Genomic DNA, 26,835 nt, shown 5'->3' with positions numbered 1-26,835 from the left:
ACTGACGTTACGGGTCTGAGCCCTTCCTCAAGGTGTGAGTTTTTTTTAAAAAAGCATCTGTATTAAAAAGGCTGGTGAAAATGGAAGAATGAGAGGGGGAGGAATATAGACCAACAGACAAAAGGTGTTAATCGAATAGGATAAGAAGACAGGAGAAAGGAGAGGTGAGAATTGATTGGGGAGATGGTGATTTGGTGAACTGAGACAAAGTGAAAAGGGGAGAGACAGAACTAGAGGAAAGGAAACATGGGGGAAGATGGAGTGGGGGGGGGGGGGTGGGGGAATGTCTAACAGAAACTGAAGAAGTTGATGTTAATGCCATCTGGTTGGAGAGTGCCTAAATGGAATAAGGTGTTGTTCCTCCAATTTGTGGGTGGTCTCGGTCTGGCAATGCATACAAGGGAATGGGTTGGAGAATTGAAATGGACTGCCATTTGAGATCCATCCTATTGTTGCAGACAGAGCCAAGGTGCTCAATGATGTGATCTTGAAATAAGGCCCAATATTCCATTAACCACCTGTATTGTGTCCTGCAATTAATGTTTTTTTTTGTTTCAAGCTTAGTGACCCATAAATTCCATTGTGCTGTAGTTTTTTCTTTTATATAATACTAATTTTTTTTTGTTCTTCATTCCAAAACATATTGCTTTATATTTTCCCAATACCTGACAATCCCAAGATCACAAGTTAGCTGCAGATAAGAAAATATTTTCCACTTCTAAGTTTGTGTCAAGAATGAAAGACCATAATTTACAACATATATGATTTCATGTTTTGAGTCAGATTTTTATTGGTACTCATCCATCCAGTCATTAATAACTCTTTACACTGAAATGTCTTTCCAACTTCTATTCTAAATTTTACTTTCAACTATACATCTTGGTCTTGTGAGATTACACAGCATGAAGCATTAACCCCATGGATGTCTATTACTTTGCGCACTTTCATTCTCCCATCTTAACCCAATGGAGGATTAACTTTTTAAATCTTTCTGCAAAGAATAATTTTCAGACGTTAGGAATCAACCTTGCAGCATTTCACAGCATCAATTGTAGGTTTTATTGTGTCTTGATGACCAAAACTGAACACATCTCTAAATTGTTTGAGAACAGCCTGTAAAGGTGGCCTTCCATTCCCTTTTCAAAAATACATGACTTCCTTTTTACTGGGGTTGATGGAGACCTCTCTCACATTGTCTCCATTTAACAGAGTTGTGTTCTCACCCCCTCAGAACAAAGATGGATTTGTTGTAGACCTCACCTTTCACCCTTGCATCCAGCACCATACATCATTTCCACCATCTGTAATAGCATCCAACTATGTAACATCTTCCCTTCCCCACCCTTCTTATTCCTCTCTGTGACTTCCTAGGCTGCTTTCTCCTTTGATGAAGGGCTCAAACCTGAAACATCGGTTATGTAATTTTATCTTTGCTATATAAAGGACACTGTTTGACCTGCTGAGTTTCTCCAGTATTGTGTTTTTACTTCAACCATGATGTCTACAGACATTCGTGTTTACTTCAATCTAAACTAATTTCTTTCAGCCATTCTTCCCCCCTAAATCTTGCGCATTGTAAAACACTTAAAATTGAGTTCAGTTCTCAGAGCTTCCAATGAGCTGAATCCTTTATGCATTGTTTTTATAATGGTATAAAGCTAAAGCAATAGAGCACTGCTTAATATTTAATCAACTACTAACCTTGCAGATTAAACTAAACTTTGCACTTTAATTAAAATTTATTCATAGAAGTATAAAACAAATTATAACCAGGAGGAGGCCATTTCGCCATAATGGCAAATGGATATCATTTTAATCTCAGTTGAGGCCCTTTGGTGCTAAGTTCTGCAGGCTTATTCTTAAAGTACTTCTGCAGTCGTTTTTAAATGCTGTAATGGTTTTTGCCTACAGGCAGTGAGCTCTAGATGCTCATCACTCATTGAATTATATAGATTTTCTTTTGCTCTCCAACTTAAATCTAACCTCCTGGTTATTGCCATCTCTGCTAAGAGAATTAGATCCTTTACCTGTTTGATCCCATTTGCCCTTTATCACTCTGTGCTTTTCCTATCCCTATCCAAATTCTTTTTAAACATTATAATTGTATCTGCCTCCATCACCTCCTCTGGCAACTTGTTCCAGATGCTCACCATTCTGTGTGGAAAAACCTACCCCTCAAATCTCTTGAATTTCTTCCCTCTCTGCTTAAACTCGTGTTCACTATTTCTAGAATGACCCTGCAAGAAAAAGTCTACCTGTGTTCTTCATAATTTTATAAACTTCAATAAGATTACATTAGATTAGATTCACTTTGTCATTGTACCAGTAAACCTACCAATGAAAAGCAACCAGCATCTAACCAGAAGTTAAAAAAAATTATTGCAATAAAGCATGTGCAATTAAAATCAACAATAACACTATTCTACAATGAACTGTTAAAAAGGACTGATTGGACAATGTGAGGGCAGGACCACTCAGCACTGTGATTCACTGTTCAACATCGTCACAGCTTCGTAAAGTAAAAGCTCTTCTTGAGCCCTGGTGTGTGAGGGAAGGCTCCTGTAGCATCTGCCCGATGGGAGGAGAGTAAATAGTGATGCATTTTTGTTGATGTTTCTTGCCCTGTTTAGACATCGTACCCTACAGATGTTTGCGATGGGAGGCAACGGGATGCCAATAATTCATTGGGTAGATTTCACAACCCACTGATGTGCCTTGCGATCTTGTGCAATACAATTCCCATACCACACCAAAATACCATATGTTAGCATGCTTTCAATTGTGCATCTACAGAAATCCAACAGTATCCTTGGACAAAGGTGTATCTTCCTCAAGCTCCTCAAAAAATAAAGACTCTGTTGTGCCTTTTTAATCAGAATTGAAGAATTTGGGGACCAAGTGAGATCTTCAGAGATATGGATGCCAAGGAATTTAAAGCTCGATCAACGTTCCACCACTGCTCCATTGATGTAAATCGGGATGTGAAATCCATGATGATCTCCTTGGTCTTCCGAGAGTTGAGTGTCAAGTTGTTATCGGCACACCACAAGGCCAGGCACTGAACCTCATCCCTGTAGACCATTTCATTGTCCCCTTTAATCAGGCCTACTGCCGTGGTGTCACCTGTGAACTTGATTATTAAATTTGTACCCTATCTAGGAATGCAATTGGAGGTAAAAAGGGAATGCAAAAGGGGGGTTCAACACGTGTCCCTGGGGTAAGAATGGAAGAGAAAATATTGAGGTCTGATAGTTAGGAAGTCCAAAATCCAATTTCAAAGGGATGGACTGATAACCTCAGCTGAGAGGGGACATTAGTGTTGCATTCTAACATAGAGCTGTTCAAATGAGTCAAAGCAGAGTGAAGTACTATTGAAATGGCATCCTTGGTTGACCTGTTAGTACGGTAGATAAATTGATGAGAATCCATAGTGGCAGGCAAACAGAATTTCAGGTGAGATAAAACCAACATTTCAAAACACTTTGCAATGATTGGGGTGAGTGCAACTGGATGGTAGTTATTTAGACTCATAGTGGTAGAGCGTTTTGGCACAGACATGATGGTAGCAGTCTAAAAGCTCATTGGAACAACTGTCTGAGCTAGGGACAGATTGAAAATGTCCATAAAAACCCTGGCCAACTGTTCTGTACAGGCTCTAAGGACACTGCCATGTATGTGATCTGGACCTGCTGTCTTCTGTATGTTCAGCCCTACTTAGGGTGGCCCATAAATCAATGAAGGAAATTGAGAGAAGTATTTAATCAGTAAAAGATCCACCTTGAAAGTGACCTCATTATTCTCTTGGTCAAAGCAAGTGTAAAAATAGTTAAGTTTCTTAGAGAGGGAGTCACAGCTAGAATGAGGCACAATGCTAGATGATTTATAGTCTGTGATCATCTATATGCCCTGCCACATGCACCGAGGGTCCAAGGATTTGAAATGCTCTTCAATCTTTTGTTTGTGTGTTTTCATATATATGTATATTAGCCCGAGGGATTCCCCTTCTTAAGTTGGTCCTGGCTAATCAATAAGTCTCCCAATCTCCAGATATGAAGGCTAAAATTATCTTTGAGCAAACGGTGAACCTCACTGTTCATCCATGGTTTTTGATTCGCAAATATTTTTATTTTCTTCTGAGATGTCATTCCATCCACTTGTTGATAATTGAAGAAGACAGTTAGTATATGAATCAATATTAATATGAGAATCTACTGTAGCATGAGCAGCAAACACACCACAGTCTGTATGTTGAAAAGGTTCCTGAAGAACAAAGCCACCACCCTCTAGTCAGATCTTAATAGTCTTTATTATGGGTTTTGCCTGTTTAATGACTGGGCTGTACTTGAGAAACATATACAATGAAAGATGGTGGCATTAGATATTAACAGAACTCCCAGCAAAGATGGTTTTCCACCGGAATTTTATAAAGAATTTAAGGATTTATTGATGCTTCTCTTTATGGAGGTATTGAACCAGGTGTTTGGATCACATACTTTGCCGGAATCCTTCTCAACAGCAATAATAATGGTGTAACCAACCGCTACAAAGAAACACACACACACACACACACACACACACACACACACACACACACACACACACACACACACACACACACACACACACACACACACACACAGAGTGTGGCAGATGAAGCTCACAAATTTATTAGGGCTGTAAAGGCTGCTTTTATACTGTTCAAGTTCCCGCTGTTTTTGCTGATTGACTGAGTCATCCAAATGAATAACAATAGGGGGCGGGAACATCCATGCATATGAATGTCCTTCTTCCCAGCCTGTTTCTGTTGAGTGAGCTGGGCAGCTTGGTCAATGCCATTTTAGGGCTGTTGGTCTGATGCTGCCCCAGCTTCTACCCCCGTCGGTTCATTGTCCTGGGAGTCGCTTTAGCGATCTCTGTCTGCGTCAGCTGCCGTGCGATGTGTTGGCCCGATCTCCGCATTTGCATGCCGCCACAAAGGTAATCTCTAAGAAGGATAGGGACCCAGTGAAATCATCATCGTATAGGCCCATTTCTTTGTTAAATACGACTATAAAATATGCTATAAAATGGCTGCACCATTTCATCAGATGCAAGGATCGACAACGAGATAGACAACAGACTCTCCAAGGCAAATAGCGCCTTTGGAAGACTACACAAAAGAGTCTGGAAAAACAACCAACTGAAAAACCTCACAAAGATTAGCGTACACAGAGCCATTGTCATACCCACACTCCTGTTCGGCTCCGAATCATGGGTCCTCTACCGGCATCACCTACGCCTCCTAGAACGCTTCCACCAGCGTTGTCTCTGCTCCATCCTCAACATTCATTGGAGCGACTTCATCCCTAACATCGAAGTACTCGAGATGGCAGAGGCCGACAGCATCGAGTCCACGCTGCTGAAGATCCAGCTGCGCTGGGTGGGTCACGTCTCCAGAATGGAGGACCATCGCCTTCCCAAGATCGTGTTATATGGCGAGCTCTCCACTGGCCACCGTGACAGAGGTGCACCAAAGAAGAGGTACAAGGACTGCCTAAAGAAATCTCTTGGTGCCTGCCACATTGACCACCGCCAGTGGGCTGATATCGCCTCAAACCGTGCATCTTGGCGCCTCACAGTTCGGCGGGCAGCAACCTCCTTTGAAGAAGGCCGCAGAGCCCACCTCACTTCCTGCAGAAGTTGTATAAATTAAATTCCCATATAGTGGATATATGTTTTAGATGCGGGGAAGAAACAGGTACATTTTTACATTTTACCTGGTCATGCACTAAAGTGAAGCCCTTTTGGGAAAATTTAAGAATTTTATTAAACCTGACATTGGGAAACAATTGCCAGAAAGTCCAGAATTGTTTTTCCTCGGAAATATTGTGAACATAAGACCTAAAATGAGGCAGCCTAAGTAACAATTAGAATTTCTTAAAGTTTCATCAGCAGTGGCCAGAAAATGTATTGCAGTTACCTGGAAGTCTGATTTCTTTCTGGGCATAGCCCGATGGAGTGTGAAAATGCATAGTTGTGTTCCCCTGGAGAAAATTACAATTTAAGAAAGAAGTATAATATGTTTTTGCAGGTATGGCATATTTACATAACACAGGGTTGAATATTTAAGATACTTATTCTGTTTTTGAGTTTTTACATCCCTGTTCTTTCCCATATTTGAGATCCAGGTAAGAATGGAATCTTGGAAGTACAGTGCATAAATTACAGTGATTAAAGACCCCAGCCATAATAAAGGCTTCATCTCCACATCATATCTGCAACTTGCTGATAGCAGGACTGAGGTCTTTCAAGTCTACTTTAGCATTCGCGTCCGGAGGTACATAAACTGCAACAGCAATGATACATGTAAATTCTCTTGGTAGATAAAAAAGGCCTGTACTTAATAATTAGGTATTACACATCCACAGAGCAATGAGTATCAGTAATGATAGAGTTAGTGCACCATAAGCGGACACAACCCACCTTCTTTGCTTTTTCCTGTCGCTGCCACCATTCTGCTAGTTCTGAAAACCGTTCAACCTTCCAATTCCATCATTCTTACATTCTGTAAGCCTTCTCTGTGTGAGGACCCAGGTTTTCAATTCACACAGTCTGTTCAACAGAGACCAAACTTTAACAAGGAAAATACCTGGCAATGCTGGTCTGAGTTTTTAAAAATATTTTTGATTTTCCAGGACTCACACAAATCCAAAACAACAATACAAGCTTTCTCATCAATGATATATTACATTTAAAGTCCATTTTTCCCCCTGCCCACCCCTCTCGCTTCCCTCCCATACCCTAATACTACAAGGAAAAGATTATGTAAATTAAACAAACATAAATAACTAAAAATCGAAAGAGTCACAGACCCTTAAAGGAACCAAATATAAATGCAAAGTGACAGAAAGTAAAATGAAAAAGATACGAAACAAGATCACGATATCTGCGCCACGACCCACTTCATTTATCTCAATCTTTCCACTATTAGTACGGACTTTTACCTATGTAGAAAGGGTGTAGCTATATCCGTATACCTATATGTCACAGATAAGACTGCCGTACCCTAATGATTTTGTCATAATTTCTTCTTAAATTGTACGTGATTTTCTCCAGGGGAATACAATTCTGTATCTCCGTATTTCATTGTGTATTGTTTAGTTGGGAGTCAGATTTCCACATGACTGCTATACACTTCCTGGCTACTGACAAGGCAACCTTCACAAACTGAATTTGATATCTGGACAGTTTAAAACTCCTATCCATAATCTTTCCCAGAGGTATAATTCCGGATCCTGTGGAAAATCCACCTTTGTAATTTTTTTTCAGAATGTCCCCAGGTCCTCCCAGAAGGATCACACCTTTGTATACAGCCAGGTTGTGTGGATAAAGGTTCCAATCTCCACACCACATCTGAAGCATATTTCTGAAATTTCTGTTTTAGATTTATGTAGTTTTTGTGATGTGAAGTACATTGACGCAGAAAATTGTATTGCACCAATCTGTAGCTGGCAGCCTGAGTGGTTTTAGTTGTAGCCTGGCACGTAGACCTCCATGCTTCCCCCATCGTTGCTTACAATCTTGACGCCCATGCCGAACCCTTCCTTTGAGGATGAATTGAATGGAAATCTGTGGTGTCCCTTCTAACTCTGGAGGGATTTAATCAAATTTAAAAGAGCTCTGTGATGATCCAAACGTGCATCAGTGCAGTGCTGTTAAACTTACAAAAGTGACTGTCTGCTCTAGCTGTAATATGTACAGTTAAATCTAGCAAACACACAGAAACTAAGCAAGTAATCTAACATTATTTGAGCACTGAGCCTCACGATGTACATGTGCCACCATCTTCCTATAGCTGGTCAAAACCCCTTCATCTGGAATGTATCTTGAGGCACTTTTCTTTTTGCTCCAGATTCCAACACCTGCTGTCTCTTGTGGTTCCACACCTTGCCTTTGATGGGGCCGAAGACCAGAATCACCTCTCAGGTGCCTACATTGTAATTAGAATAAACACAGCCAATCCAATAATTAAAACCCTCCAGTCCAAGCAATTTCTTGGTGAATCTCATCTACACTCTCTCTATTTCTGCTATATCCTTCCTGTGATGGGCAACCAGAACTATCACAATCCTCCAAGTATGGGCCAACCAACATGACATCCCAATTTTAAAACTAAATGCCTTGGTCTAAGAAGACAAGCATATTACTGCCTTCCACACAGTCTTTAACTTTTTCCATTTACAGCTAAATATCATAGAACTCTAATTGTTACTTTCTTTCTCCACAGATAAGGGCTAGCACTACTCATCTTGTTGAGCTTGCCGTGCTACAGGTAAATTTATCACCAGAAATTCAATTAGATTAGGCACATAAATAGAAGAATAGTATTGTGGCAAAATACTTTTCTCCTGGCACCCCAAAACCTTTCCGCCATCTACAAAAGGAGTATAATGGAATACACTTGGCATGCTTGATGAGTTTAGCTCTGGAAGCCTCCAGTGATGGATGGTTACCCAGATAATCATTCATTCCTTCCATAACTGAATATCATCTGCTTTTTGCATTGCATTTACTCAATTTGGCCAGACTGACAGCAATTTCAATTCTGCTTCTTCACCCCCAAGAAGGACAAGGATAAGAATACCATCAGGAGCAAGTTATATTTCCAAATCAGACATTATCCTAATTTGGAAATGTGACTCTTTCACTTTGATGACATCAGGTTTAAATCCAGGAACTTATCACCCCAATAGCACTGTGGAATTGCTATCACTGGAAATTGGGACTGGAGAGAACATTGCAGGTCTTGGTAACAATGCTCACATCCCAAAATACTAAAAGAACATTTTTCCTACCGGCAAAGATGTTAGTTTTGGAACAAGTTTGAAATGCAACTTGTCTGCTTTGTTACTTCCCTCAAGCCATTTTTGTGTCTAATTTTTAACTTCATTCAGTGTAGTTGGAAATATTATAGCTGAAACATTTGCCTTCAAAATTGCCCTCTATTTTCAAGGAACTCCAAAATGCAAAACGCTATAGATTTATTCCTAGAACGCTGCATCCTTTACAAAACAGGATAACTACTTACTGAAAAACACTTGAGGCTATTGTTCATATTCAAATTAAAAATATTTGTGTCTTTCTCACCTTCCTAGTTTCCAAAAATCTAAATAACCTACAAAACCTAATTGCTTTTCTTTAAATAATTGAGATTCCAAAGAGAATGATCAGATTAATCAATCAAACTAGAGTGAATTAATAACTAGTTTTCAATGAGAAATTCATATTACAAAATATTTAATCTAGTATGCTGTATTTGAAATCTATGAATGAATAATATAGTGAAAGAAAAGGGATGATGGAGAAGAGTTGAAAAATGTATGCTTTTGTAAGAAGTTAGAACTACCTCTCCATTATCTCTTGATAAATTACATATATCATGAATAACAGAAAACTATTTGGAAACTGGCCCTTTAATCTGTGTGAGCTTTGTACATTTTGTCCCATTTCCCTTTTATTTTTAAAAGGACATTTTACAAATGCTGTTGCAGCCTTTATCATGCCCATATAGTAAAGCAAATTGTATGAGAAAAACTTGACATGTTCTGCTTTCTCCAGCAATAATCCTAACTTTATGCACAACTGATATTCCTATTTATGCTCCTTCTCCAAACAATGTGCCATTCCCTCTACCATCATAAGCTTGGCTCTCACTCCCATATCCTCCATTACCCACACATCTACCCTGGACCCCTCTACCCCCCAAATGCAACAAGGACAGGATTCTCCTTGTCCTCACTTAACATGCCACCAGTCTTCATGTCCAACATATTCTGGTCTGTTATTTCCACCACTAGACACGTATTTCCTTCTCCTTCCCTCTTCACCTTCTGCCAAGACGACTCCCTTGTGCTCTCCTCCCACCCCACTAGTTGTCCCCTTGGCACCTATCCCTGTGACCACAGGAGATGCTCCATTTGCACCCACCACCATTTGGGGTCCCAAACAATCCTTCCAAGTGAAGGAACATTCCACTTTTGAATTTGCAGGGGTTATCTCCTGCATCCGATGCTTCCATTGAGGTCTCTACATTAGAGAGAACTAGAACATAAGAAATAGGAGCAGGAGTAGGCCATCTGGGACATTGAGCCTGCTCCATCATTCAATAAGATCATGGCTGATCTGATCATTGACTCAACTCTACCTACCTGCCTTTTCCGCATATCCTTTAATTCCTTTTTTATTTAAAAATTTTATCTAACTGAACCTTAAATATTTTTACTAAAGTAGCCTCTTCCCTGGGTAGAGAATTCTACAGATTCACTCCTCTCAGAGAAAAACAGTTTTTCATTTTGTATATTTTATTTTTCATTTTCATCAATACAAGTACAGAATTTATCCATATCATAGAAAATAATAAAAATAAATAATGCAAAAAGAATACATATTTTCATATTTCATCCCCCCTTCCTCCCCCCCAGAAAAAATGTAGGAAAGATATAAGAAAAGAAAGCCTTCCTGATGATCATATATCCTTCATTGATTAGTTAAATTTCAAATTTACATAATGATCTTGAACCTTAAATTGGAGTTGGAACGGGAGCGGGAATGGTAGACGCTGTAGATGAAGTTGGAGCAATAAAATCCATATGTTTCCAAATCTTATCAAATTTTTCTGGTTGATTCTGTAAATTATACATTATTTTTTCTAATGGTATGCAATTTAGTAATTCAATTTGCCATTTATTCAACCCCACATTATTGTCTAATTTCCACGTTACAGCTATACATTTCTTTGCTACTGCTATTGCTACATGTAAAAACTTCTTCTGATAAATATCTAACTTTAAATCAAAAATATCTCCAAATAAAAATATATTGGGATCTTTCAAAACTTTCATCGTCATAACTTGTTCCAATAAAATACTTATATCTTTCCAAAATTTTTCTACTTTTTCATATTGCCAAACTACATGTAAAAAAAAGTTCCTACTTCTTTATTAGATCTAAAACATTGATCAGAACAATTTGAATTAATTCCATCTAATTTATATGGAGCATAATATAATTGAATTAAAAAATTAAATTGTATATTTGGTATCTGACAGTTTTTCCTAATCTTCGTCTTAAATCTGCTCCCCTGAATCTTGAGGCTTTGTCCCCTAGTTCTGGTCTTGCCTACCAGTGTAAACAATTTTCCTGCCTCTATCTTATCTATCCCTTTCTTAATTTTATGTTTCTATAAGATCTCTTCTCATTCTTCTGAATTCGAGTGAGTATAATCCCAGGCGATTTAGTCTCTTCTCATTGGTCAACCCCCTCATCTTTGGGATCAACTTGGTGAACCTCCTCTGGACTGCCTCCAAGGCCAGCATTTCCTTCCTCAAGTATGGAGACCAGAACTGCACACAGTACTCCAGTACCTTGTACAGTTGCAGCATGACCTTCCTGCTCTTCAATTCAATTCCTCTGGTGATACAATATTCCATTTGCCCTCTTAATAATCTGTTGTACGTGCAACCTAACTTTTTGTGATTCATGCACAAGCACACCCAAGTCCTTCTGCACTACAGAATGCTGCAATTTTTCACCATTTAAATAATAATCTGCTCTTCTATTTTTCCTACCAAAGTGGATGATCTCCCATTTACTAACATTGTACTCCATCTGCCAGACCTTTTCCCACTCCGCTAACTTAAATATATCCTTCTGCAGTCTATTCACATCCTCTGTACAATTTGATTTTCCACTCCATTTAGTATCATCCACAAACTTGGCTCCACTAAACTCTGTCCCCTCTTCCAGATCATCAATGTAAATGATGAACAGCTGCAGGCCCAGCACTGACGCCTGCAGCCCCCCACTTACCACTGTCTGCCAGTCAGAAAAACACCCATTTATACCGACTCTCTGCCTTCTGTCAGTTAACCAATCCTCAATTCACGCCAATATATTTCCCCCAATTCCATTCATCTGTAACTTATTGATAAATCTCTTGTGTGGCACCTTATCAAATGCCTTTTGGAGATCCTATACATCAGCTTGTTCCCCTCTATCTACTACACCCATTATATCCTCAAGTAAGTTTCTCAAACAAACCTGCCCTTTCTGAATTTGTGCTGCGCCTGCATGATGGAACCCCTTCATTCTAAATGTCTCACTATTTCATCCTTCAAGCATTTTCCTGACTACAGACATTAAGATAATTGGCCGATAGTTACTTCTCTTCTACTTACATCTCTTTTTAAAAAGTGGCATAGCACTTGCTGTCTTCCAATCTGCTGGTACCTGCCCAGAATCCAGAGAATTTTATTAAATGATTTCCACCATTTCCCTCAGTACCCTGGGATGCATCCCATCAGGACCAGGGGTTGTGTCTGCTTTCAGTCCCATTAGTTTGGCCATCACTATCTCTTTTGTAACAATTATTTTATCAAAGCCCAAAGCATCCCTATCACCACTCTTTGGTATGCTGGACGTGTCTTCCACCGTGAAAACTGACACAAAATATTTGTTCAATGCCTCGGCCATTTTCTCATTACTCAATATCAATTTCCCTTTCTCATCTTGCAAGGGACCTATGTGGACTCTAGTCACCCTCTTCTGCTTTATATATTTATAAACATTTTCATCTGTTTTTAAATTTTGTGCTAATTAACCTTAATAATCCTTCCCTTATTTCCTGTTTAGTTGTCCTTTGCTGTCTTTTAATGTTTTCCCAATCCTTCTGTTTCCCCCTACTCTTGGCTACTTTGTACACATGAGCTTTTAATTTTATACTTTCCTTTATTACTTTAGTTAACCAAGGATGACTCTTCCCTCTCTTACTGCCCTTATTGTTAAGGGGAATATATTTTTGTTGAACCCTGTGAAAAATCTCTAGAAGTCTTTCACTGTTCCTCAACTGTTCTGTCAACTAGCCTGTGCACCCAGTCCTCGCTGACCAATTCCTCCTTCATCCTGTTGTAGTCTCCCCTGTTCAAGCATAATACACTAGTTTTTGATCTAACTTGCACCCTCCATCTGTATGAGAAATCAATCATGCTATGGTCACTTCTTCCAAGAGGGTCCCTAACTACTAGGTCATTAATTTTTCCTATCTCATTGCACAATACTAGATCTAAAATAGCATTCTCCCTTGTTGGTTCCTTAATATGCTGCTCAAGAAAGCTATCAGAAATGCATTCTATGAAGTCATCCTCCAGACTACCTGGACCAACTTGATTTTCCCAATCTACATAGAAATTAAAGTACCCCACAACAACTGCCGTTCCGTTCTTACATGCCTCAGTTATCTCTCGGTTAATTGCATGAGCCACTGTGCTATTGTTGTTTGGTGGGCGATAGACAATTACCATCAGTGATTTTTTTTTTTTTCCCTTTTACTATTCTTAATCTCTACCTAGGTGGACTCAACATTCTGTTCCTTAGATCTTATATTGTCTCTCACTATTGCCCTGCTCTCATCCTTGATTAAGGGTACTATGCCACCATCCTTACCATCCTGCCTATCTTTTAATACTACCTGATACCCTTGAAAGTTTAATTCCCAATCATGCTCAACTTGTAACCATGTTTCTGTAACGGGCACTAAATCATATGCCTGGGTACTGATTTGTGCCTCAAGTTCACCAACCTTGTTTCTAATACTATAGGAATTCAGATAAAGTCCCCTTAAGCTCATTTTCCTTTTAGAATCTAGTGACCTCAGCATCCTTTGCTTTTGACTTTTCTGCCTTTTTTAAAAAATATTTTTTGGGCACAGACTGGGAGAATGCTTTGTTGAGCACCTTGGCATAAGGTCTGCCACAATATTGTGGATCTCCCAGTGACCATCCATTTCATTTCAGTATTCCATTCCCTTCCTGACATGACTGTCCATGGCTTCATGCACTGCCAGACCGAGACCACTTGCAAAATGGGCACCCTCCAACCAGATGGCATTAACATCGACTTTTCCACTTTTCATTAAATCCCCCCCTCCCCTTCTGCTTCCCTTTCATCTTTCCCCCCGGCTCGTGCTCTCTCTCTCTCTCTCTCCATCTACCTCCACCCCCCCACCCACTTTTCCCCTCTGTCTCCTTTCATAGAGCCAAAATCAAATCTCGCCTTTCCTCTTATCATATCCAATTAACACCTTTTGCTGGTCTAGACTTTTTACCCTGCCAGTCTTCAGCCTATATTCAGATACCTTCCTGCTCTTTGCATAATCCTTGAAGAAGAGCTCAAGCCCAAAACATGGGGAATAAATCTTTATCTCTTACGGACGCTGCAAGACTAGCTAACTTCTTCCAGCATTTCTGTGTTTTTTTTTATTATTAAAATTTTTTATTTTTCACACCATAAATCACATTAGCCATGATATACACTTTTTCTTTTTCACACATATACAGTGACTTTTTGTATCGTTGTCATCACTTGCTTTTATGCTCAACATCTCTTTTTTTTAAAAAGTCCATGTTTACTATTTTACTTTTAAATCCAAGCTTTAATCTAAATCAAAGTTCCTCGCTGTTGTGAATTGTCCAATCCTTATCTTTCTGTAATTTTTCCTCAATAAAAAAAATTACTAATGTGTCTAACATGTACAATAATTGATTGTTAAACTAATCCATCTGATCTCTTATATTGATACACGTTAATTTAATGAGTCAGTTAAGAAATCTTCATGAATGAAGATCTTGGAAAATCATGAACTAATATCTAGTTATGACAGATGTGTTCTAAGAATCAACCATGGTGCTGTCTGTACACTTGATACATTGAATAATTCTATGAACTGTGAAGTGCACATTCTCAATACTCTTGACACAAGAGGCTGATTCCCAGAATCAGCAATCATTTTCCTGATAGTGGTATGCACTCATTTCATCTCTGCAAATGTAATGCAAGAGAATTTAAGCATTTTTATCTTTGAGGAATCTTATTGCATGTTTTGTGGATGAATTGGCCTGTTATTTTGTGTTGTTTTTTTAAAAAAGTGAGCAGATTCATTGGTGAGAGATGTAATAGAGATTGTGGTTGCAATGCAACTCGCAATGCCTTACCGTTTGATTAGACTTGGCTGCCAGCAGGGGGCTAACACACAGTATGCTGTATCTGTAATGGAGAATTGCAGCCTCATGGCATGCCTCATGTGCTGTTTACAACTTCTTTAAAGTAAAGAACCTTTTCCTTCATCCATGTGATGTCCAAGAACTCACATATACAAATACAAGATGAACCATGGTGTCAGAAGTGGGATGAAAGAAATACTTTAAAAGGTAAAATCTAAAGTCTGCAACCAATCAGTGAAGAGAAACATGGAAGGATTGCATCCACCAGTGAAACCAGCTGACAGGTTACGTGGCTGAAAATTGGAAAAGATTTAAACAGAATTTTGGATTGTATTTAGTGGCAGTCGGAGCTGACGTGAAAAGTGATAAAGTGAAAGTGTCAGTTTTCATACATGTCGTGGGTGATGAAGCCCTTGGAAGTGTATAATAACTTCATATTTGCTGCTGAAGGAGACAAAATGAAACTGTAAAAAATAATGGAACAGTTTGAGGCATACTGCATACCTAAACATAACATAACGTTTGAAAGGCACACATTTTTCACATGTATACAGAAAACGGAAGAAAGTATTGATCAGTATGTGATTGAATTGAGAAACAGAAGCAAAACTTGTGAATTTGGTGGACTGACCAACTCGCTGATAAAAAAAAGGGACTTGTGTGTGGTATTCCAGATAATAGTCTAAGGGAAAGACTGCTAAGAGAGCAAAATTTAGACCTGGAAAAAACTATAGCATTCTTAGGGCTACAGAAACTGTAAAAACACAGGCAAAATAGCTGTTCAGGGAAACTAGCTGCAACGTGGATACAGTGAGCAAGAACAGACATAAACTGTTTTACAAAAAGTGGCCCAAGTGGAAAAAGAGGTGTGGCCAGCAAACAAAAATGAAAGAGACAATAGAAAGTCATGTCGTCGATGCGCTGCTCAACACCTACCAAAAAAGTGAACAGCATATAGTAAAACATGCAATATGTGCAACAAAATCAACCATTATGCCCATTGCTGCAGGAACCAAGTGCAACAAAGCAAGGTTCATGCAGCAGATGAAAGGGAGATAGAGGAAATATCTATGTATATGTTGTGACTGAGAACAAAAAAGAAAACAGAGACTGGATGTTGAGATTAAAAGTGAATGGCATGTACATTTCAGTTAAATTGGATGCTGGAGCACAAATTAATGTAATATCAGAGACTGATATTAAGAAAATTAGACCTGAGAAGACATCATCTGAGGCAATAACTCAGATTCAAGGATAATTAATCAGAAGATCATAAAGACACGTGAATCCTCCTAAGAGACTCATTGAGCAAATTCAAAGACACCTGTTATAGAATGAAATTGTACATGTAAGAACAAAGATATATGGAACAAAAGTGAAGGTGACAAGATATTCAGGTACCGATCTACCAGTACAAGGAGAATGAATGGTCAAAGTGAAACACAAGGACAAAGAGCACATGTTAGCATTCATTGTGGTATCAAAGGATGTGCAGGTTTAACAGCCTGTGAAAAGCTGAACATGGTAAAAAGAGCCTTCATTCTGGAAAGCGAAGGAGAGGCAGTCTATGATGAACTCATGAAAGAGTACAATGACCTATTTCAGGGTCTAGACTGCCTTCCATGAGAACACATAATCAGAGTGGATAAACGTGTGCCATTGATAATACATCCATGCAGAAAAGTTCCATTTTCACTTCAAAAGCAACTACAAGCAGAGTTGGACAGGATGGAAAGCCTGAACATGATTCAGAAAATAAAGAAGCCAACGACGGATTGGGTGAGTTCACTCATCGTTGTGGACAAAAAGAATGGAAGGCTTAGAATTTGCCTGGATTTAAGAGATCTAAACAGCAATAAAGAGAGAACACTTTAAGTTTCTGACGCATGAAGAAATCATGTCACAGTTTGCAAATGCAAAGTTCTTCAGCAAATTGGATGCATCATCAGGATTTTGGCAGTTAAAATTGGATGAAGCAAGTTCAAGACTGTGCACATTTAATAGTCAATTTAGTACATACAGATTCCTAAGGTTACCATTCAGAATTGCCTTAGCTCCTGAAATGTATCACAAAACTATCCATATGGTCTACTACCTGGACGGAGTTGATACCTCAATGGATGACATAATTGTATGGGGAACCACGACAATGGAGCATGATGAGAGACTAAGGGAAGTGCTGGAAGCAACAAGGAAAGCAAACCTGAAGCTGAATAGAGAGAAATGGCAGCTCGGGGTGACAGAACTTACATTTGTAGGAGATATTGTTGGCAGTGAAAGCATCAGACCAGATCCCAGAAAGGTGTCCGCCATTGGGAACATGCCAAGACCACAATGCAAAAAGGACGTACAGAGTTTTAATGGAATGGTCAACTATGTGGGTAAATTAATATCCATCCTCTCAGAAAAGATGTCTCCATAGAGAAGACTAACAGAGAAGAACATTGACTGGGAGTGGAATAACGCGCATGAAGTCATGGAGCGAACTAAAGAAACTGCTCACAGAGGAACCAGTTCTGAGGTTTTATGACCCAGTGAGACCCATCAAGATATCATCAGACACATCACATAGTGGGCTCGGAGCAGTTCTTCTGCAAAACTATAATGAGTGGCAACCCATTGTATATGCATCATGCTCAATGACAGACCCAGAGACGTGATGCACTCATATTGTAAAGGAGCTGTTCAGCAACACATGCACCTGTGAAAAGATTTCATCATTTTGTGACAAAACAAGCAATCAATGTAGAGACTGACCACATCCTTGATTGCATTGCTCCAAAAGCCATTAAATGGATGTCCACTTAGAATACAAAGAATGATGATTAGGCTGCAATGCTATACACTTAATGTGGCGTAAACTCTGGGTAAGCTAATGTACACACCAGACACGCTGTCTAGAGCTATTGACACGAGAGAGCCCAGAAACACCAAATTGGATGAAGACGTGAATACCTTTGTGGACATGATCACAAGTGCACTGCCCATATCAGATGCAAAAATGGAGCTCATAAAGTCAGAGACAAACACTGAGACAACTGAGAAAAGACATCTTGGATGGATGGCCCAACATGAAGCAGGACTGCTCACCTGACGTTGCAGAGTACTGGAACTGCAGGGCAGAACTGTCAGTGGTTGAAGACATCATCTACAAAGGAAGGAAAATACTTATCCAAAGAGTTTGAGAAAAGATATGCTAAAAAGGATCCATGGAGGACATCTCAGAATCAAAAAGTGTAAAAGAGCATGAGAGGTGATGTACTGGCGAAGAATCAATAATGATATAACAAATGATGCGTCAAGCTGTACAATATGCCAGAAATATCAAGCAAGAAATCCTGCAGAATCACTAAAGACACACCCAGCACCACACAGATCTTACCAGAAGGTAGGCGCTGACATATTTGAATGTCAAGGGAAGGACTTATAGTCACGGACTATTACTTGCTGTATCCAGAGGTGTTTTAACTGAACACCACCACTGCAGATGCTATAATAACAGGTATGAAAGCCATATTATCCAGACAAGGCATGGCAAGCGATGTCTTCACAGACAATGGACCCCAGTTTTGCAATTTAAAGTTCTGACAATTTGTCAAAGAGTGGGACTTTGTACACACCACGTCAAGTTGTCATTTCCCACAGTCCAATGGCCTAGTGGAAAAATCAATACAGACAGTGAAAAGACTGATGAACAAGGCAAAAGACAGTGGAACAGACTTTTACCAGAGCCTGCTAGTATATCGCAGAACGCCACTCGACTGTGGTATGTCACCAGCACAACTCCTTATGGGATGTAGGCTAAGGTGAAACCTACCCATTGAGGAGAACCTCCTAAAAACAAAAGAGGGGGAGAAAATGAGGAAGTTAAAAGAAAAACAGAAAGAAAAGCAAAAGTATTACTTTGACATAGGAACAAAAACACTACCAGAACTCTACATTGGTGACCAAGTAAGGCTAAAAGACAAACCAAACTCAGAAGGGAACTGTCAGAGTGAAGTCCACCCAAGATCATACACCATTCAGACAGATGAAGGTGCTATTCTGTGAAGAAATCGTCGAGATCTTCAATGGTACCAGCTACAGTTAGAGGGAAAGATAGATACTGTTGAACAACATGAATGCACATCTGAGAAGACATCATCTGAGGAAATAACTCAGATTCAAGGATAATTAATCAGAAGATCATAAAGACACGTGAATTACTCTAAGAGACTAATTGAGCAAATTCAAAGACTCCTGTTATAGAATGAAGTAGTGCTATCTTAGTCACTCTTCAAGTTTTAGTGTATGTAAATGTGAACACACAAAACAAGTTTAAAAAATGTTAACCATGATGATAATAATGTAAATGTAAGTTCTTGGTATTAAGATTAAAATTGCAGAGTTGTACAAAGAAAACATGTTAGTTAAAAGTAAGCTACTTTTGTTTTAAGAAAGGGAGACACAATGATAGAGATCGTGGTTGCAATGCATCTACCAATGCCTTACTGTTTGATTAGATTTGGCTGCCAGCAGGGGCTGACATAGAGCAAGCGACATAGTATGCAGATCTGTAAGGGAGACTTGCAGCCTCATGGCATGCCTCATGTGCTGTTTACAACAACTTTAAAGTAAAGAACCTTTTCCTTCATCCATAAGTTGTCTGAGAACTCACATACATGAATACAAGATGAAATAGGAGGTGTTTTAGGAATGCAGATTTTTGACTGTGCATTTACAGAATATAAGGTGGAGATTGGCATTCTGGCTTGTTTGTGGCTGAACAACATTCTTGCTCTTAATGTCCACCAAAGAGCTTATTGTCGACTTTAGGAAGGAAGGGCTGAGAGACCACATGCCTATCTTCATAGTGGGGATAGCAATGAAGAGAGTTAATTTTCTCAAGTTACTGGGGGACCACATATAGGAGGATCTCTCCTAAAACCAGAACATTGAGGCCATCATGAAGATAACACACCAACATTCGACTTTCTAACATGTTGTCAAATGGTCTATCTTCTACAGGTGTTCTTTAGAAAGTATCTTGACCTTGTTTGGAAACTCAAGTGCCATATAACCATTTACGGAGCGGAAACAGGCCATGTTGGCCTTTCGAGTCTGTACCGGTTCACTGATTTTGTGCGCCCTCTTCAGGCATTGGTCCCGGTAGATCTTCATTCAATAACAATGGGCGAATTCAATGCAGGTGGAATCAGATAATAGCAAAACAATGAGCAAACAGATTGGCTGTCTGTGTACCAAAAATAGTAAAACTTGACGAAACTGGATTTATTAAGAAAAGACAAACAATGGACAATATCTCCAAGTTCATTAACTTAATCCATGCAGTACCCAGCCATTTTAAGATATTTTGTCAACTGCATCAGCATGCTATACACACTTGTGTAAAAGTCAAATTCACACTAATGCATTTCAGCTGAATCAGCCTAGCTGATTTCCCTCGCTGTGTTTACATTTGCCAACAATAAGCACATCAAGGATTGTGCTAACATACAGTAATTTTAAGTTAATGAAGCACCCATTCAGAGATATGATACTGACAGTGAAGAAATGTAAATGCATATCTTAGATTACCATATGCAATGATCTTGATATACCCAGTAGTTTCTCAGTTATAGGGTAATATCAATGTTCTTACTTGTGACAGCTTACATTGCAAAATGCAAGCAGATAAAGTGCGTTAAGGCGTTGGTAATTTTATGGTAGTTACAGTAATTATAGGTACAAGGACTGCCTAAAGAAATCTCTTGGTGCCTGCCACATTGACCACCGCCAGTGGGCTGATAACGCCTCAAACTGTGCATCTTGGCGCCTCACAGTTTGGCGGGCAGCAACCTCCTTTGAAGAAGACCGCAGAGCCCACCTCACTGACAAAAGGCAAAGGAGGAAAAACCCAACACCCAACCCCAACCAACCAATTTTCCCTTGCAACCGCTGCAATCGTGTCTGCCTGTCCCGCATCAGACTTGTCAGCCACAAACGAGCCTGCAGCTGACGTGGACTTTTTACCCCCTCCATAAATCTTCGTCCTCGAAGCCAAGCCAAAGAAAAAAAAAAGTACAGTACAACTCCGATTATCCAATTTTTCCCCCCCCCCCTCCCCTCCCAGAGCCTAACTGACCAGGGACCTCTGGCTCCTGACCAGGAGCAGTTTCTCAGTGGGGAGGTGATCAGCATTTTTTTGGGGTGAGAATTAAACATTAATGCTTAAAAAGCCTTTCCTTCTTGTTGTTTAAACACTGTTCTAAGTGATATGCTTAACTGCAGTAAGTAACAGAGGTAGACAAATCCACTGACCTTCCATCCATTGAAATCATTTGTGTGAGGTGCTACCTTGAAAAGGCAGCCAACATCAATTAAGGACGCCATCACCCTTATCATAACTTATTCTCACTGCTACCTTTGGGCAAAAATAACAGAAGCCTGAAAGTCAGCACCTCCAGATTCAAGAACAGTATTTATATAAAAGCTATCTGGCTCTTGATCCTCCCCGTTCTACACTAACCCTATAAACTACTCCAGGAGCACCAAAAGATCTGTCTAAACTACTGGAATACCACTTTTTTCTTGCAGCAACTGCAGCTGTGAATATTTATTCATCTATCTTTTATTATTTATTATCTCTTTCTGTCTTTGTATTTGTGGTAATTTAAATTTTTACTATTGTAGTAGGTGTATCTTGCATTTCTGTTTAGCTGCAGCAGGTAAGAATTTCAATCCATCAATACATTGTACTTGCATGTATGAAAAGAAAACCTCACATTGGCATTTACATTTTCTTTCATTTCTGTACCACAAAGAACCTTAAACTGTTGTGTGTGTATGTGTGCGCCTGATAACATCCTCTATAAGCCTAATTGTATAATCTTCAACTCCTTTATCTTTCTAAAACAGTGTGCCCAAAACTGCAGGATTGGAACTGTAGCCTAATCAGTGGTTTACAGTATATAATTTTTGCATCAGTTCTTTTCTGTATAAATCAGATCTTGTGTTGATTTGTTTTGATCCTCGAAAGAAAGTATTTGCTGTTCCTGAGTGGACACAGAATAAAGCAGCAGCGAACAAAAGGATTATGAACAAAGACTGACGTTGCCTTTCAGAATATAAATAATTGCCAAAAAATTATTATAATTATATTTTTAAAAGTAATTAATTTTTTGGCTTGAGGCATTTTGTGAAACTAAGAAATGCTGGAGATTAATTTTATTTCAAATTCACAAGCCTTGAAGGGGGAAGGATCTGCAAACAGCAGAACTGGTTATCTAGCAATTCGGTGCTAACTCACATTTTTAAGATTAGTGGTTGAAGATTGTGTAAGGCAAGTCTGTAGGTCTTTTATAGAGTAAAAAAATGTGACTGTAAAGGCGGAGATTCTCCTCCCTCACATTACTGACCCTACCTTAATAAATGCTCCAGGACCAGCTCCAAGACTCTGACTCCAATACTTCCAGGGGGTTGACCCAGCAGTGGAGTGGAGCACTCCACCTCACTTCATAAATGTGCAGCTGCTCTAAGTGGCTGTCTAGGGACGGGCTGATGATGTCGTGATGATGCCATCAGCCCACAACCCAGACCTCGTCGAGACCTGCACGGATGCTGTCATGGGAAGTTATCACCCTAAAGCCTTGTCTACGTCCTCTCCATACAGCTGTTGACCTTCCTTCTCAGCCTTTCCAGCTGTTCTTGCCCTCACACCCTGCATTGTTTTGTGTTCATTGTAACACCAGGTTGATTTCACAGCTCAGGGAGATTTGGAGCATGGGGCTGTAGCATGCTCCTGCGGGCAGGTCTAGTGCTTTCTGCCCAGGTGATGAAGCTGTGGAGTGGGTGAAGCCACAGCAATGGACGATGAGTAGCAGCTAAAGGCAGCAAAATCCACCTTGAAGGCGAAGGTGCCAGGAGCAATAGGCTATCAGGCAGGGGTTGATTGCATTGAGTAGGCTAGATGTTTTTTAATGGAGACTTGGTCAGGCAGAAGAATGATCAGTGGCTGACTTCATTATCCATTATCCAACATGCAGCTGGATCCACTCTGTGAAATGCAGAGCAGTTCCAGCTGCATGGGGGATTATGGGTAATGAAGACGATGGTTGCTTGCTGCATATTTATGCCATCGTATTGACGGGTGATGCCGTGGCAACAGTTGCCTCACGTACATCAGATCTGGAGGTTGCACCAAGGTTCTGCTCCACCTAAAAGCAATACTGGAGCAGCCTTTTATGGCTGCTCTATAAAAAGGCAAGTGCAGATTTTTCTCTGCCGATGGAGTCGGCCTCTAAGCAGAGGCCCTCCATAAAACACCCTAAAAGACAAGTGGAGTTCTTAGACAAAATAGGTTTCTCCTTTTCCGATTCAGATTTATTGTCAGAGTACATACGTCAAGCAAAGTCAGATTTATTGTCATCTGATTGAACAGGTACAACCCGAGGAAACGGCGTTCCCCAGTCGTCAGTGCAAAAACAAGCAGACACATAATGAGTCATAACACACATACAGATAAATAATACATATGCAGGACAAGTATTGCAGATACAACTATAAAAATAAATAAATATTGTTTTGCACAAATGAGAGTCTCAGATGGTTAGTGTGAGCAGTTCCTTTAGTTGTTCCAATATTCTCACTGCCTGTGGGAAGAAGCTGTTCTTCAGCCTGGTGGTGTGGGTTTTATACTCCTTTACAAGCAGCTGAAAGATTCTGTGCAGGGTGTGAAGTACCAGTTAATGAAGTAGACAAAGGCGGCGTAGTCAAACTAATGGTACAATAATGAAAGACAATGGGTGCATACACTGTTATACCCAAGGGGAGTGTCTTTAGTGGTAGAAATAATACACGTCCAATCCAGTAGAGGAGTCAGTGGAAGACTGACTGCTCAACATAGATTCACCACAGTCTCCCCCCAGTAGAAAAAGGGTTAAAATGAAAGGGACAGCTGCCAAGTAGAATTTAAGCAAGCTAGCAAGCAGATATACTGCAAGCGTAATACATCAATAAAATAAATGGCATTGAGAATTCATTGACCTAGCCAAAACAAGGCTAGTAACTAGCAGGGCAATCAGAATATAATGAGATGTTTATGAATACTGGAATCTCTTGGGTTGTTTACGGATACGAGTGGGGCCTCGGCATGGCCATCTGAATGCTTACTAGGGGTCACAGGCTGGGGTAGTAAGTCCACCCTTTCAGGATCACTCCAAGTATGGGTGTGCAGAAGGGGTGAACCAGGCAGGGCCAGATCTCTTAGGGGCACAGTGTCTGTGCTCCCGTCTGGGAAGTTTACATGGGCATAATTGGGGTTGGTGTGCAGTAGCTGAACTGACTGGACTAAAGGGTCCGTTTTACGTGTCCGAGCGTATCTCTTCAGCAGTATGGTTCCTGGCTCAGATAGACAGTCTGGCCAGTCCATCACAGTCCCTGATTTCCTAGGAAAAGTAAACATACGTTCATGAGGTGTTTGATTTGTTGCAGTACACAGTAGAGACCGAATAAAATGTAGTGCCTTGGGCAGCACCTCCTGCCACCGAGTAACAGGGTAACCATGTGTCTTTAACGCGAGGTTAACAGTCTTCCAGACTGTGGCATTAGCTCTTTGACCTGCCAATTGCCCTGAGGGTTGTAGCTCATGGTGCAGTTGGTGGCAATCCCCTTGCATTACAGGGCTTGGTGCAGCTCTGTGCTCATAAATGCTGAGCTTCTGTCTGTATGAATGTAACTGGGAAAACCAAAAATATTGAAAATTCTGTCAAGCGCCTTAATAACAGACGCCATTGAGATGTCGGGGCAGGGTATTACGAAGGGAAACTTTGAATATTCATCAATTAAAGTAAGGAAAAATACATTTTTGTTGTTAGAAGGTAACAGCCCTTTAAAATTTAAGCTAATCCTCTCAAAAGGTCAGGTTGCCTTGATGAGAGTGGCCTCAGGAACTTTAAAATACTGTGGTTTGCATTCTGCGGAAACAGGACAGCTTTTAGTCGGTTTTCTGACTTATTCAAGGGAGTAAGGAAGGTTGTTAGCCCTTATGTAGTGGAAGAATCTTGTGACCCCTGGGTGGCACAGTCTACTATGGATCTCCTTTAGTCCCTCAAGCTGAGCACCGGCAGCAGCTCGTGACAATGTGTCAGAGGGATCATTTAACCTGCCAGGTCTGTACTGGATCTCATAATTGTAAGTTGAGAGTTCTATTTGCCAGCGTGCCATCTTATAGTTTTTAATTTTACTTTTGTGTTTAGTACTAAACATGTAGGCTACAGATTTCTGATCAGTGATCAGGGTAAATTTTCTGCCAGCTAGAAAGTGTCTCCAGTAGCAAACAGCTTCACTGATATTTCAATGGCTGGATGTTTAAGTTCAGGTCCGCGTAACGTGCAGGAGAAGAATGCCACAGTTCTGCCCTTTTGATTAAGGGTTCATGCAAAAGCACAATCTGAGGCATCAGTTTCCACTTGGTACAGGACATCCTCATAAATGGACAAGAGTGCAGCTTTGGCGATATCAGCTTTAATTCTCTCAAAAGCTTTCAGAGCTGTTGGAGGGAGAGGGAAAGATTTTGTGTCAAACAGAGGGCGTGCTTTCGTAGTGTAGTCAAGTACCCATTTGCAGTAGTAGGAAAAGAATCCCATACACCTTTTAAGGGCTTTTGCTGAGTCTGGGGGTGGTAACTTCTTAAGGGGAGCCATTCTTTCAGGATTGGGGCGGATTTTGCTCTCACGAACATTGTAGCCCAGAATGGGTAGTTCTATTGCGTTGAAAACACATTTGCCCTCTTTGAATGCAAGGTTGAGTTCTTTAGCTGTTAGGAATTTTTTTAAGTTGTTGTCGTGTTCAGTCTGGGTCTTCCCACAGATAGTGACATTATCCAGATAGGGAAATGTACCCTGTAACTCATATGTTCTAATGATCTTATCCATCTCCCTCTGAAACACTGACACACCGTTAGTGACTCCAAAAGGTACCCTTTTAAACTGGTATAACCAACCCCCCTGCCCCATTAGGCTCAAAGGCCATATATGGTCATTCACTTTTTTTAATGGGTATTTGGTGGTAAGCTGCTTTGACGTTGATAGTCGAGTACACTCTGTATTGTGCTATCTGATTAACCATTTCATTGATGAGTGGCAGAGGGTAGCCATCCAAGTTAGCGTAACAGTTGATTGGCTGTATTCAATAGCCAGTCATTTCTTAGTATGATTTTTCACAATTACCACCTGGGTTTGCCACGGACTCCTACTAGGTTCAATCACTCCCTCTTTAAGCAGTCTCCAGGTCTTAGCTTTAATAAACTCGCGATACTCTTTGCTGTAAGAACGGCTCTTCAAGGCAATCGGTTGGGACTTGGGAATATCTCTAGGTTGACAGTTTAGATGTGAAGACTCCCAATGAGGTTTTTGCCAGACATTTTCTGGCAACCAGGTGGCAGAAGCCAGGAGAGTCATTAGAAGATTTCTTCAGGAAGTTGAAAAAGTTAAAGAGAAACTAGTTTTTGAGATCATAGTGCGAAGCAGTTTGAAACGAGGCAATGCGTGATACATTTATCGCTGGCATTGCCTCACCTGCAATATGCCACCGTCTCTTAGAAAACAAGGCACTGGACTTACAGATTGTTTATAACCAAGCTTCTACGTTTGACGTAGCTCAACGCAATAATGATGCATACGCTAACCGAGTGGGCCATACAGCTGCAGTAGTGAACTATTGCAGGTATGTAAGAAGGATTCTTTAGCAGGGCTGCCTGATGACCCTTCAGTTACTCTTGAGAAACCAGCTGCGGCTGCCATTTATAATACAAAACTGAGAT

The 26,835-nt window shown here is 40.1% G+C and overlaps 1 protein-coding gene across 9 annotated transcripts in view; it reads left to right on the top strand.

Annotated features, from left to right (window-relative positions):
* The window catches only part of LOC138763443 (xenotropic and polytropic retrovirus receptor 1 homolog), a 379,170-nt gene that overhangs the window by 178,389 nt on the left and 173,946 nt on the right, over positions 1 to 26,835 (top strand). Inside the window, exon 1 of one of the 9 annotated variants that reach the window (XM_069937596.1) lies at positions 8,267 to 8,311. The exons of the other annotated variants lie outside the window; for them this stretch is intronic. The gene's annotated coding sequence lies outside the window, so the exon portion shown is untranslated. Of the gene's footprint in view, positions 1 to 8,266; positions 8,312 to 26,835 lie in introns of those variants that run through there. 9 annotated transcript variants of the gene reach the window in all.

The sequence above is a fragment of the Narcine bancroftii genome, chromosome 5 (genome assembly GCF_036971445.1).
Source record: "Narcine bancroftii isolate sNarBan1 chromosome 5, sNarBan1.hap1, whole genome shotgun sequence".
Classification (NCBI taxonomy): Eukaryota; Metazoa; Chordata; class Chondrichthyes; order Torpediniformes; family Narcinidae; genus Narcine; species Narcine bancroftii.
This window is presented reverse-complemented; position numbering and strand designations above follow the sequence as displayed.